Consider the following 11,122-nt stretch of genomic DNA (forward strand, 5'->3'; position numbering starts at 1 on the left):
TCCAAATAGAAACGACGCACTTTTTCTTACATATCGTAAGCCTCATACTGCTGTGTCCAAGTCATCTATTTCTAGATGGATAAAAGAAGTTATATTTCTTGCAGGTATAGATATCAGTGTTTATGGTGCTCATAGCACACGGTCTGCCTCAACGTCCCACCTTAAAGCAAGAGGAATTGATGTAGATCAAATCATAAAATATATAGGCTGGACAAATGCCAAAACGTTTCCAAGGTTTTATAATGAACCAATTGAAAGTGGTCAGCAGTTATCTGTCTTTTGAATATATTCACTGTAATTTGTTATATTTGAAATATCTTCCTATAAATGAATTTTTGTACAACAACCTCTTTTAATGAATAGGGCTATTATTCATCATTAGTGTTGGTATAGCTCATGCTGAACTTTAAAATCTCAGTTTAACTCGAAGGCGGAGCTAAGGCGCTCCTTTTGGAGCAGAATTGATAAATTAAACAAAAACTTACCAAGTTTGAAGTTTGTTTGTAATTCTAATCCAAAGAAGGAGCGCCAGCGTAGATGAGAGTTCAACTGCCCTCCCAAGTTCCCTTCCCGTTGAACTCTCAGTATTTCATCATGAGCTTAACCACTGCATATCATAATGACTTTAAAATACTGGTGTTGTTTCGGTCAATCAAGGTGATTGCACGCGTCTATCTCTCAGTCGAACTCTCAGCTACGCTGGCGCTCCTTCTTTGGAGTAGAATTACAATCAAACTTCAAACTTGGTAAGTTTTTGTTTAATTTATCAATCAAGCTTTATACTTGAATCAGGCATATTTTCAAAATCTTTTATTACTTCCGTTAACTGCGCATTACACAATCGATTTTTTCGAAAATCATGCTGTGCCATACTCCACAAGTTGTTATTTTCAAAATAATTTATGATCCAATACACAATTACTTTTTCCATAATTCTCGAAAAAATTGACGTATTCGAGATAGGGCGATAATTCGTGAAATCCGACCTTGGTCCACCCTTATGAAGTGGTTTTATGATAACTTTTTTCCACGCAGCAGGGCACTTATCAGACTCCAAACAAACATTAAAAAGAAACGCAAGTGGAGCCGCTAAAGAAGAAGCCAGTTCTTTTATAATAACATTTGAGATGTCCTTTTTATCAGGGGATTTGTCAACAGAAAGCTCACGCATAATTTTTTAGATGTGCTCAGGTAGCCTACTACATCAGAGTCATCATATTGTGACTCATTCTGTAACACAAAAGCTTCCGATGCAGGTGATATATTAGATCTTATTTGTGAAGCAAGATTAACGAAAGCAGATTAAAATGTTTGATTAAAATTAGCTGCTTTTCTCTTATCATCATAAACAGTTTTGCCAGTGACTGGATCACTGAAGACCATGGACGATGGCGACTGCTCTTTTTCACCACGATTCACATGCTTCCAATACTTTGTTGGACAACTTCGCGCAACCGATTATCGGCGATTCCACTGACTCCGTGTGAGAACGCAGGATCATCGTCACCCTATTTCTCACTCTCTTGTAACCACCCCAAGATCCATCATTCCTAGCTGATAAATAAGCTCTCTCCAGTGTCTATTTTTCTTAGGTAATGCTTTAAGGACAAATTTTGGCAGGTTTTTACGTTTTTTCACACCCTCTCTAATAGTATACCTTGGAATAAACTTCTCATATCCCTCTACTACCACTTCACGGATAAACTCAAAAGCTGTATCTACATCTACAGAACTACGCTGAAGCTCACTAACAATATCAACGTAATGTACAGACTCTCTAAATTCGTTATAACTAACTCTAGAATAATTGTATAACAACTTCAACACAGGATTGAATGGAATGCACACATTAACACATAAAGACAATACAACGTGATCTCTTTTACCTAGAGGAGGCAGAAATTATAAATTATCTAGGTCTGCTGGGTGCTTAGTTATAATAAGGTCTAATATAGGTGGATTCATTCCAGTTCAAAACCTTGTGGGCTCAGTAACATGCTGATGGAGAAAGCTATCACCAAGTGTCTGAACTAGTTTATGCCCGAAACTCAAATCAGATAACTTTGCACTGTGTGATAACCAATCAATACCAGGAGCATTAAAGTCACCAACGACCACAATTTTAGACGAAAATGACGAAAAGTAAGTAAGGTAGCTGAGGACCAACTTAGATGTCTCAGCTCAAAACTAACTACCTCATGTCCTTGACTTGTAAACTCAGGGAAGAAGAGACATAAACAAAAACTCCTCATTCATAGTTAATATTATGCACAGAATCATAACCACTTAGTTGATGAAAATGGACAGAGGGGTTACTACAATTCTTGGGTAGAACTTCAGTCACAATAATTACATGGGGTTTCCAGTTTTGAACAAGTGAAACAAGTTCATCCCACTTTGACAATGAACAATCTGCATTTGTATATGCCACAAATAACTGTTTTTGCGCACTAGTTCTAACCCACTTTTCTGCGTTTTGATTTTCCAACTGGTTTCACCAGCGGCTACTTTCTCAGTAAGCTCCTATTTTAAGTTCATCATACTTCTTCTTCTCAGCCAACTCTGCATTACTTCTGTCATGTGCGACATGGAAGTTCGGCATGTTAGCCTTAATATTCTCTATCCTGCTCACAAGGAAAAAAGCTGCTATATCACAATCACCTTTATTGGTATGCTTCTACTCCTTTGTTTTCTTCCCAAGTGTACAGAGAATACACACTTAGCTGGACACTCATTCAGCAGAATTTCATTGACATACTTAAGATCACTTTTGTTCTGAGCTTTCTGGCTTATCGCACTCCTCTCCTCCAAACCAAAAAAATGAGGGTTTCTTTTTGTACTAAGTCATCACGTCCACGCTGAGTTACTTGACTCGTAACTACAAAAATCTGCTGGCCCAAACCCAAACCTATCAGGCTGGAAAATTTGATGAGCAGGTCAGTTTTCACTTTAGTGATATCTTGTAATACTACTAAGGTAAAACCTCATTCTTCAGATCTGACCAAGAACACTTTTCCTGCAGTTCAGTTTTCAAGATCTGAATTTTTTCACTTAGAGGTTTAAGAAGCGCCTGAAATTGAGCATTCAATTCCTCCTTCAAGTCCAACTGGAATTTTGCAAAAGAGTCAGTAACAATTCTCTGAATAACTTCTGGCAAAGCAGCTGTTCCTTTTTGCTTACATACGGGACAATACCAGGTTGACCCTAAGCAAAAACTCATTTTGTATAAAGTTTGTATTCAAGGTCTGACATGTTCAAACAATCAGTGCAAACCCACTTTTTGCAACCACCACATAGAAGTGCATAGCTTTCATCTTGTAGGCTAGCATCACAGACTGAACAAAAATCAACTCCTTTTTTGGGCGACTGACAAGGTCTCTTTGAAGCAGAACTTATTTTTCAAAGGACAAAAAAAAAATTCAGTCTGATTTTGCTATATTCCAATAACTTTGTAAAAACCAACATGGTAACACTGCACGTCTAATTTTGGTGTTTGATACAATCCACACGGAAATGGTTGGTGGCAACCCTGTACACAGGAGAAATTCAATCTGGCACTTTTATTGATAATTAACAATTCAAAAAAGATCGGAATCAGCTTCATTTGAGTTATTTGTCATATCAGTGGAATCACTGAATTCTTGTAATTCAATTGATACTAATATCATAGGCAGCGCAACTGCACTGCCTAAGTCTAAGTAAAGAACAATGTTGGCACAATCTATTATTTTTTTTTTTTTCACTTTGTATCAAAGGCGTTGTTGTAGAAACTTCGAAAAGGGCTAACTCGATTGGAAATTGGAGTGACTAGTGCCCTTTTTATAATCAAAAGTGATTGGAGGGCAACAAAGGATTGGAGTGATTGGAGGTTTTTATTGAAATCTTTGCTGTAGAAACTAGAAAAAGGACTAATGTGATTGGGAATTCAAAGGGCTAGTGCCCTTTTTAATAGTTGAAAGTGACTTGAGGGCAATTAACCCCCCTCTCAGGCCCACCTTTCCCCAAAAAACATCCAATCAAGTTTTGAGGTATCCATTTTGTTCAACATAATCAAAAGTTCTGGAAATTAGTTCTTTTAGGATTATAACCCCCTCAGAGCCCTCAGTGCAAGGGTTGTAAGTTGTGCCCTGGGGGCATATAAGGTTTATATGGAAATTGTTGTAGAAATTTCAAAAAGGGCTCATTTGTTTAGAAAATGAAATTCCCTTTTTAATAGTCAAAAGTGAATGGAGAATAATTGACCCCCCTCCCAGGCCCACCATTTCCCCAAACTTATTCAATCAAGGTTTAGAGATAGCCATTTTGTTCAACATAATTGAAAGTTCTGGAAATTATGTATTTAAGGATGAGAAACCCTCCAGAGCCCCCAGGGCAGAGGTTGTAAGTTATGCCCTGGGGGCATATAAGGTTTTTATAGTTATAGTTGTTGCAAAAACTTCAAAAGGGGCTCATTCAATCGGGAATTTAGAGGGCTAGTGCCCTTTTTAATAGTCAAAAGTGATTGGAGGGTAACTAGCCACCCTCTCACACACACCATTCCCCTAAACACATCCAATTAAAATTTTCAGATGGCCATTGAGTTCAACATAGTAGAAAGTTCTGGAAATTAGGTCTTTGAGGGCAACAACCACCCCCCCAGCCCTCAAGGCAAGGGTTGTAAGTTATGCCCTGAGGATATAAGGTTTTTATTGAAAGTGTTGTCGTAGAAACTTCAAAAGGGCTCATTTGACTGGAAATTGAAAGGGCTAGTGCCTTTTTTAATAGTTGAAAGTATTGGGAGAGGATAACAACAACCCTCACAGAGTGCCCTTTTTAATAGTCAAAAGTGATTGGAAGGCTTGAAATTTTATAGTCAAGATCGATGTGGGTATAATGTATGATTTTTTGTTGTTGTTGTTTAGACCAGGGCACTTTGTATCAAAGGAATTGTCATAGGAACTTCAAAAAGGGCTCATTTGATTAAAAATAGAAAGGGCTGATGCCCTTTTTAATAGTCGAAAGTGATTGGAGGGCAACTGATCCCCCTCCCATCTGTCTTTATGTTTAAAAACTAAATGTTGCCTCAAGATTTAATCAAAATGCACTGTGTTAATGCTAATTCCCAATAAGGCATCTCAACAGTATCCCAAGAACAACCAAGGGTATTATGTTCAAACTTTTGGGGCTACTTCTGCTCTTAAAATTTAATCAAATCAAAATAGTGTAACTATATCCAAGCTATCCAAGAAAGTAAACAGATTTTTTTTGCAAATGGTATCAAGTTTTCCATTTCAGGTCAACTAGACGAGGTATGAAACTAAATTAAATACTGCTGTTTGTGTCCAAATTTTTGAAAGGGTGTATGTTGTTAAAAATTGCTAAAAAATTTTCTCCAGCATACAAAAAGCAGACCAAACTATAAAGTCTTAAAAAATTAAAAAGATTTAAAGTATTATTTTCTTCTTCCCTGAAAAGACAATGTCAATATAAAAAAAACAGAAATTAATTAAAAAAAACTTTTTCCACAAAATAAGTTTTTCAAAGAAAAGTAAAAATTCCATTAAACAAAAAATGAGCAAAAAAAAATTAAATAATCTACAAAGCGTGAAACTACCACAAATCAGCATCAATAAATAAATGGAACCCAAAACAAACAGAAATTACAATAAATAACCAAGTCAAACTCAAAACAAGCAGAAATGCACATGAGTAGGGCTCAAAACCCCTATGCCTTCAACTGCAATTTTTACTAGTGTTTGGTGATATTAGATATCAATTTCAATATATTGGACCATATATTGGTATTAAACCCTAAATATTAAACAGTTAGTGGTAACAAACTGTAGCTAAGGAGCAACCAGGATCAATAGTAACCAAAACTATAAAAAATGGATTAAAGTTCTAGTGCCCTTTTTAAGTGACCAAAAAAATTGGAGGGCAACTAGGCCCCCTTCCCCACCCCTTTTTTACCAAAATTGTCAAAATTACACACTGGGGGAATTTGCCAAAATTCTTTTTATGTCTTGCTTTCTCTTTTCCATCTCAATTTTACATGTGGAATGGTTAAGAGTAATTGTCCAAGGTAAATTTTCACAGGGATTGAATTGTCTAGAGGATATTTCCATGAAGGGAGGGTTCTCCATGGAGAAACCCCCCTGGCCTAAGAAGGTAGAAGGTTCTGGCCTAAGAAGGTAGGGCCAGATTTCCCAGCATTAATAAAAAAACAATCACAAATTAAATTAAAAACAAACAAGTTTTTTCTTTCAAATGAAAGTAAGGAGCAGCATTAAAACTTAAACAGAACAGAAATTATTCTGTATATAAAGGGGGTTGGCCTTTCCTCAGCACATTGCTATTAACACTAAAGTTTTCATTTTGTCCCAATAATGACTACTGAAACATAAGGGTCATTTAATTAGAACAATAAGATGTTCTTTTAAAAGTACTAAAAAAAAACTCCCATGCTTCTTTTTCCCAAACTCATCTGATCAAAAATTTGAGATAGCCATTTTGATCAGCATATTTGAAAGGTCAATTAATCATGCCTCTGGGGATGACATGACCCTGCAAGTCCCTGGGAAAAGTGTTGTAAGTTTTGAAATTTGTCCTGAGTTTACATTTAGTATTTATTATTGGGAAGTAAAGACATTTTTTGGGGAAGGTAATTTTTCTGTAGGGAAAATTTTCTGCAGGGGAGGGGGTGTTTCCAATGGGAGAATTTACCATGGGGAGGGAAGTTTACAGGGATGAGCTTTCAAAGGGAAACTATACTTGGGGGAATTTACCAGAATTCTGATACAAAAATCATTTTATTTTACCTACTTTCTTTTGCCAATTCAACATTTGAAGATATTCCAGGGAAATAGTCAAGGTAAAATTTTCAAAGGAGTGGAAGTTATCAGGTAGATATTGCCATAGTGGGGTGGGTTGATTTTCCACAGGAGAGATTCCCCATGGAACTTCACATGGGAGAAACATTCAGTTGAGACAAAAACTTTCTGCAGAAGGAAGATTTCCAGCATGATTTGAAAAACGATTAGAAATTAAAAGAAAAACAAGTATTTTTTTTCAACAAAAATAGGCTAAAAATAATTTTCCAGGTGGAATTGTCTGCAAGGAGTTTTTTTATGGGGAATTTTTAGCAGAGATAGAATTGTCTAGGGCAAGAAGGATCTTACATAGGAGAAACTTTCCAAGGAGGAATTTTCTTAGAGGGTGGGGGGAGATTATCCATGGAGAGAAAAGGTGTGTTTTCTGGAATTATTTGAAAAACAATCAGAAAATAAATAAAAAAAAAACAAATTTTTCAACTAAAAGTAATGAGCAGCATTAAAACAAACAGAAATTATCCTGTATACATGGGTGGATCCCCCTCCTCTTTATGCTAATTTTAACTTTTTTTTTTACCAATTATTTAAAAACAACTGAAACACAAGAGCCCTTTAATTAGCCAGGAGATATTTCAAAATACAAAAAAGTATTTTCATTGGAAAACAAAAAGATTGCCCTAATCCCCTTGAGTATTGATAAATATATTGTTCTGCTATTCTCTTTATTATTGTTCTTTGCTTAGGCAGTGCTAGCATGCTGCCTATGATAAGCTCAATTCAACCATCAGCCTGAGAAACATGTCCAGTACTAATTACAGTTACAGAACAGATAAAAGGGCCATTTTTTGGCACTAAGATCTTTCATCTTTCTGCAAAGATTATTGTTTATTTCAACTCATCTTTGTTCTAAGATCTTACAGCTCACCAATGTTAACAAAAAGCATGAAATATGCCATCTTTCTTCCATATAGAACAATGATGAGAGAAATTTGATGATATACTCATCATTGTTCTCAGACCTCTGATCAGAGCAGAATGATGAAGGATGTTTGCATAAAAACAACAAAAGATGTAAGATCTTTGCTCAAAGATTTCACTTTTAAACATTTTCTGACAAAAGATGTAAGATCATTATAAGATGTAAGATTTTAGCACATTGATGAGTGAAAAACAGCCCTAAAGACAATTCTTGTTTGTCTTTAGGGTGGACTCAGCCAACCACCCTCATGGTTCATCCTAGTGGGAGCAATTTGTCATCATAAATTTGAAATCTGGGCTCAGCTTTGACAAGCAATTAAAATTATATTTAATATTTGTGATTTATAGAACAAATATCAAGAAATAAAAGTTATAATTTTATAATCAGCAGACAATCAGCTTTCTAATATGTAAAAAAACCTGAAACACTGAAAGGATATATACATCAAAATAGCATAATTGGTATTTCTGAAGAGGTTCTTGGAGGTAAGTCAATAAACTAATAATTTCAAGTGTTTATCCTAGAATAATTTTAGTAATAGGCTAACTATATTGATGCATAGCTTAGATTCTTAGATATTCATTTATATAAACAATTCTTCTCAATTCCTCTTTGGTAACAAGATGTGAGGGTTTTAGTTTTACACAATTTTGCTCAATTGGATACTGGTCTTTTACCTTAGGCTATGTTAACTGGGATAATTTTGCATATTATGAAGTAAGAACTGTTTTCTTAACATGTCTCCTTATGACCAGTAGGCTACTAATCTTGAATTTATACCAAGAGACCTCTGGAACCCATTTAAGGCTGAAGGTGTTATTTCCCAACAGAAGGGATTATTGAACTCTGAAAGAGCATAAAAGGCATCAAGCGATGTATCGACTTTCATTCTACATACATTATGGTTTAAACTACAAATTTACACATTATTCTAAAACTTTAACCACTTTAATCTCCTAATGCTCGACTAAACTTACATATAAACAAGGATTTTCCAACAAAATCAGCTCAAACAAGTTAAAAATCTTCTTCCTCTTCTTCTCTTCAGTTATAGGCTTCGGATAGATCCATTTGGCCATTTCTTCTCAGAAACGATTTTCATGCCCAACTTCTTGAGGCAGGCTGCCAATGACAACGCTGCAAATGCGCGACAATGAAAGCCGAAAAGAGCTTTTTTGTCCAAAAAAGTGCGACAACCCTAAGATTTTGATGTCCATACGAAACTGACTGAAAAGATTAGGAATTATATACTAAAAGCTGTTAAAGACCAGGAGCAAGGTTTTGCGGCAATGATAGTATAAGTTTCTTTTGCAACTAGTCACCAGCCCAGTGACACAAAATCTACCAATGATGTGTAAAATACTAAAACAGGATTACATCCCTTTAATCAACGAGTGTAGCCTTATATATTTTCATAATCTCTCTTTCCACACTTTTTCTCTTCTTTGAACTTCAAACATTGCAATTTTATGAGTCTTTTCAGTTCACTGGTTTCTCTGACCGCTGCTTTTCAGGCCCAGCGACTGAAAGTAGTCTAATAGCTCCTAAAGACCGGAAAACAACACTTACAAAACAAGACTGTATTTTTGGGAACGGGACTTGAAGATGCTTCAACCTTAGTAATGGAAGTTTTACACTACCGTTGTAAATGAACTTTAAGTTAAAGGACAACAACAAAAAGCAACGGGACTTCCAAAACTTCCCCCCAGCACGTATCATATAGTAAACAGATAAGTAAAATTATTAGCCTAACCAAAACTAATGTACCCTATCTTCTTCTTTGATAAGATCATCGATCTATGGCTTTAAAGCAGCTTCTTCTTTTATTTGAAAGAAAGAACAAGCAAATAAAAATTTATGTAGTTTAACCTTGGTTTCACATTACCACTAACTTGCCTAGGCTAAATTGCTTACATTACGGAGCTTAATTAAATTGGTTTCACATTGAAATTCTGCCTATCATACTTTCATTTCCATAAGCTTTTCTACATTATTTAACTTTCAAAAATTAAGATGAAGAAACGGTTTGCAAAAATGTTTTTTTTTTTTTAATTTCTAATGCTTTAATTCAAGAGCCCATTGAGTGAAACCTTTATCAGTGGAAATGGCTGTTGCTTCCTCGAACTGCACAAAATGTTTTATTCGTCAAGTGTACGAGCAAAGCTTAGCCACATCATTGAATTTTTATTTTTCTCTAGTTAAAAAACATGGAAGTCTAATAAATCAGCAAGCTTTTTTAAAATATTGCAAGGAAAAAGCAGTCAGTCCTCAATCTTTGAGATTAAACACCCATTTTGGAATTGAAAATGAAAAAAAATTAAAGGATAAGTTAAGTGTCATATCTTTAATCCATGTAATTACCAAACAAAAACAGAAACGTTTTAATTTAGTTAGATATATTAATTATCATGAGAATTTGTTATTCAATAAACTTTTCCTGGAAAATTAAAAACATAGTCATCAAATTATTTATTCATGAATTTCACCTTTCAAAGGTTCGGTTATCTGATAAATTAAATAAACTTTTATTTGAGAGTGGTTTTCTCGATTTTGTCTTGGTCCTGCTATCAAGAACATTCATCTAAGTCTCTGACTATTCAACAAGAAACAATTTTGGCGAAAGGGCCAAATTTTGCTTTCCTTCATCGGTTCCTTATTCTAAAATAATTTTTAAACACCCAGTAGATTAAACACCCATTTTGGCATTGAAAATGAAAAAAAAATTAAAGGATAAGTTAAGTGTCATATCTTTAATCCATGTAATTACCGAACAAAAACAGAAACGTTTTAATTTAGTTAGATATATTAATTATCATGAGAATTTGTTATTCAATAAACTTTTCCTGGAAAATTAAAAACATAGTTATCAAATTATTTATTCATGAATTTCACCTTTCAAAGGTTCGGTTATCTGATAAATTAAATAAACTTTTATTTGAGAGTGGTTTCCTCGATTTTGTCTTGGTCCTGCTATCAAAAACATTCATCTAAGTCTCTGACTATTCAACAAGAAACAATTTTGGCGAAAGGGCCAAATTTTGCTTTCCTTCATCGGTTCCTTATTCTAAAATAATTTCTAAGGTGGAAGCTGATATTGGGTCCTCTATTGATAAAGTTGAAGTCCCACAAATACTTAAAGCCAAAATTGTGTAACATTTGAACAAATTTGATAAGAAAAAAATTAAAAATAGTACCACCAGAAATGACATAAAACCTCTTACACTTTTAAAGCAAGACAAAGAGCAGAAATTAACATAAGTTGGGCTCAAATCCCCTATGCCTTCCCAAGGCCAGAACAAAATTTGCACTTTCTGAAAAAAAAATCAAATGAATG

General features: G+C 34.8%; 1 protein-coding gene across 1 annotated transcript in view; it reads right to left on the reverse strand.

Moving 5' to 3' along the window:
* The window catches only part of Txl (Thioredoxin-like), a 36,662-nt gene extending 27,823 nt beyond the window's left edge, over positions 1 to 8,839 (reverse strand). The window contains exon 1 of the mRNA XM_089089642.1: positions 8,766 to 8,839. The gene's annotated coding sequence lies outside the window, so the exon portion shown is untranslated. The remainder of the gene's footprint in view (positions 1 to 8,765) is intronic.
* Positions 8,840 to 11,122: the final 2,283 nt, after the last annotated feature.

Source organism: Artemia sp. Qi Xiang Cuo, chromosome 5, assembly GCF_049724085.1.
Source record: "Artemia sp. Qi Xiang Cuo chromosome 5, ASM4972408v1, whole genome shotgun sequence".
Classification (NCBI taxonomy): domain Eukaryota; kingdom Metazoa; phylum Arthropoda; class Branchiopoda; order Anostraca; family Artemiidae; genus Artemia; species Artemia sp. Qi Xiang Cuo.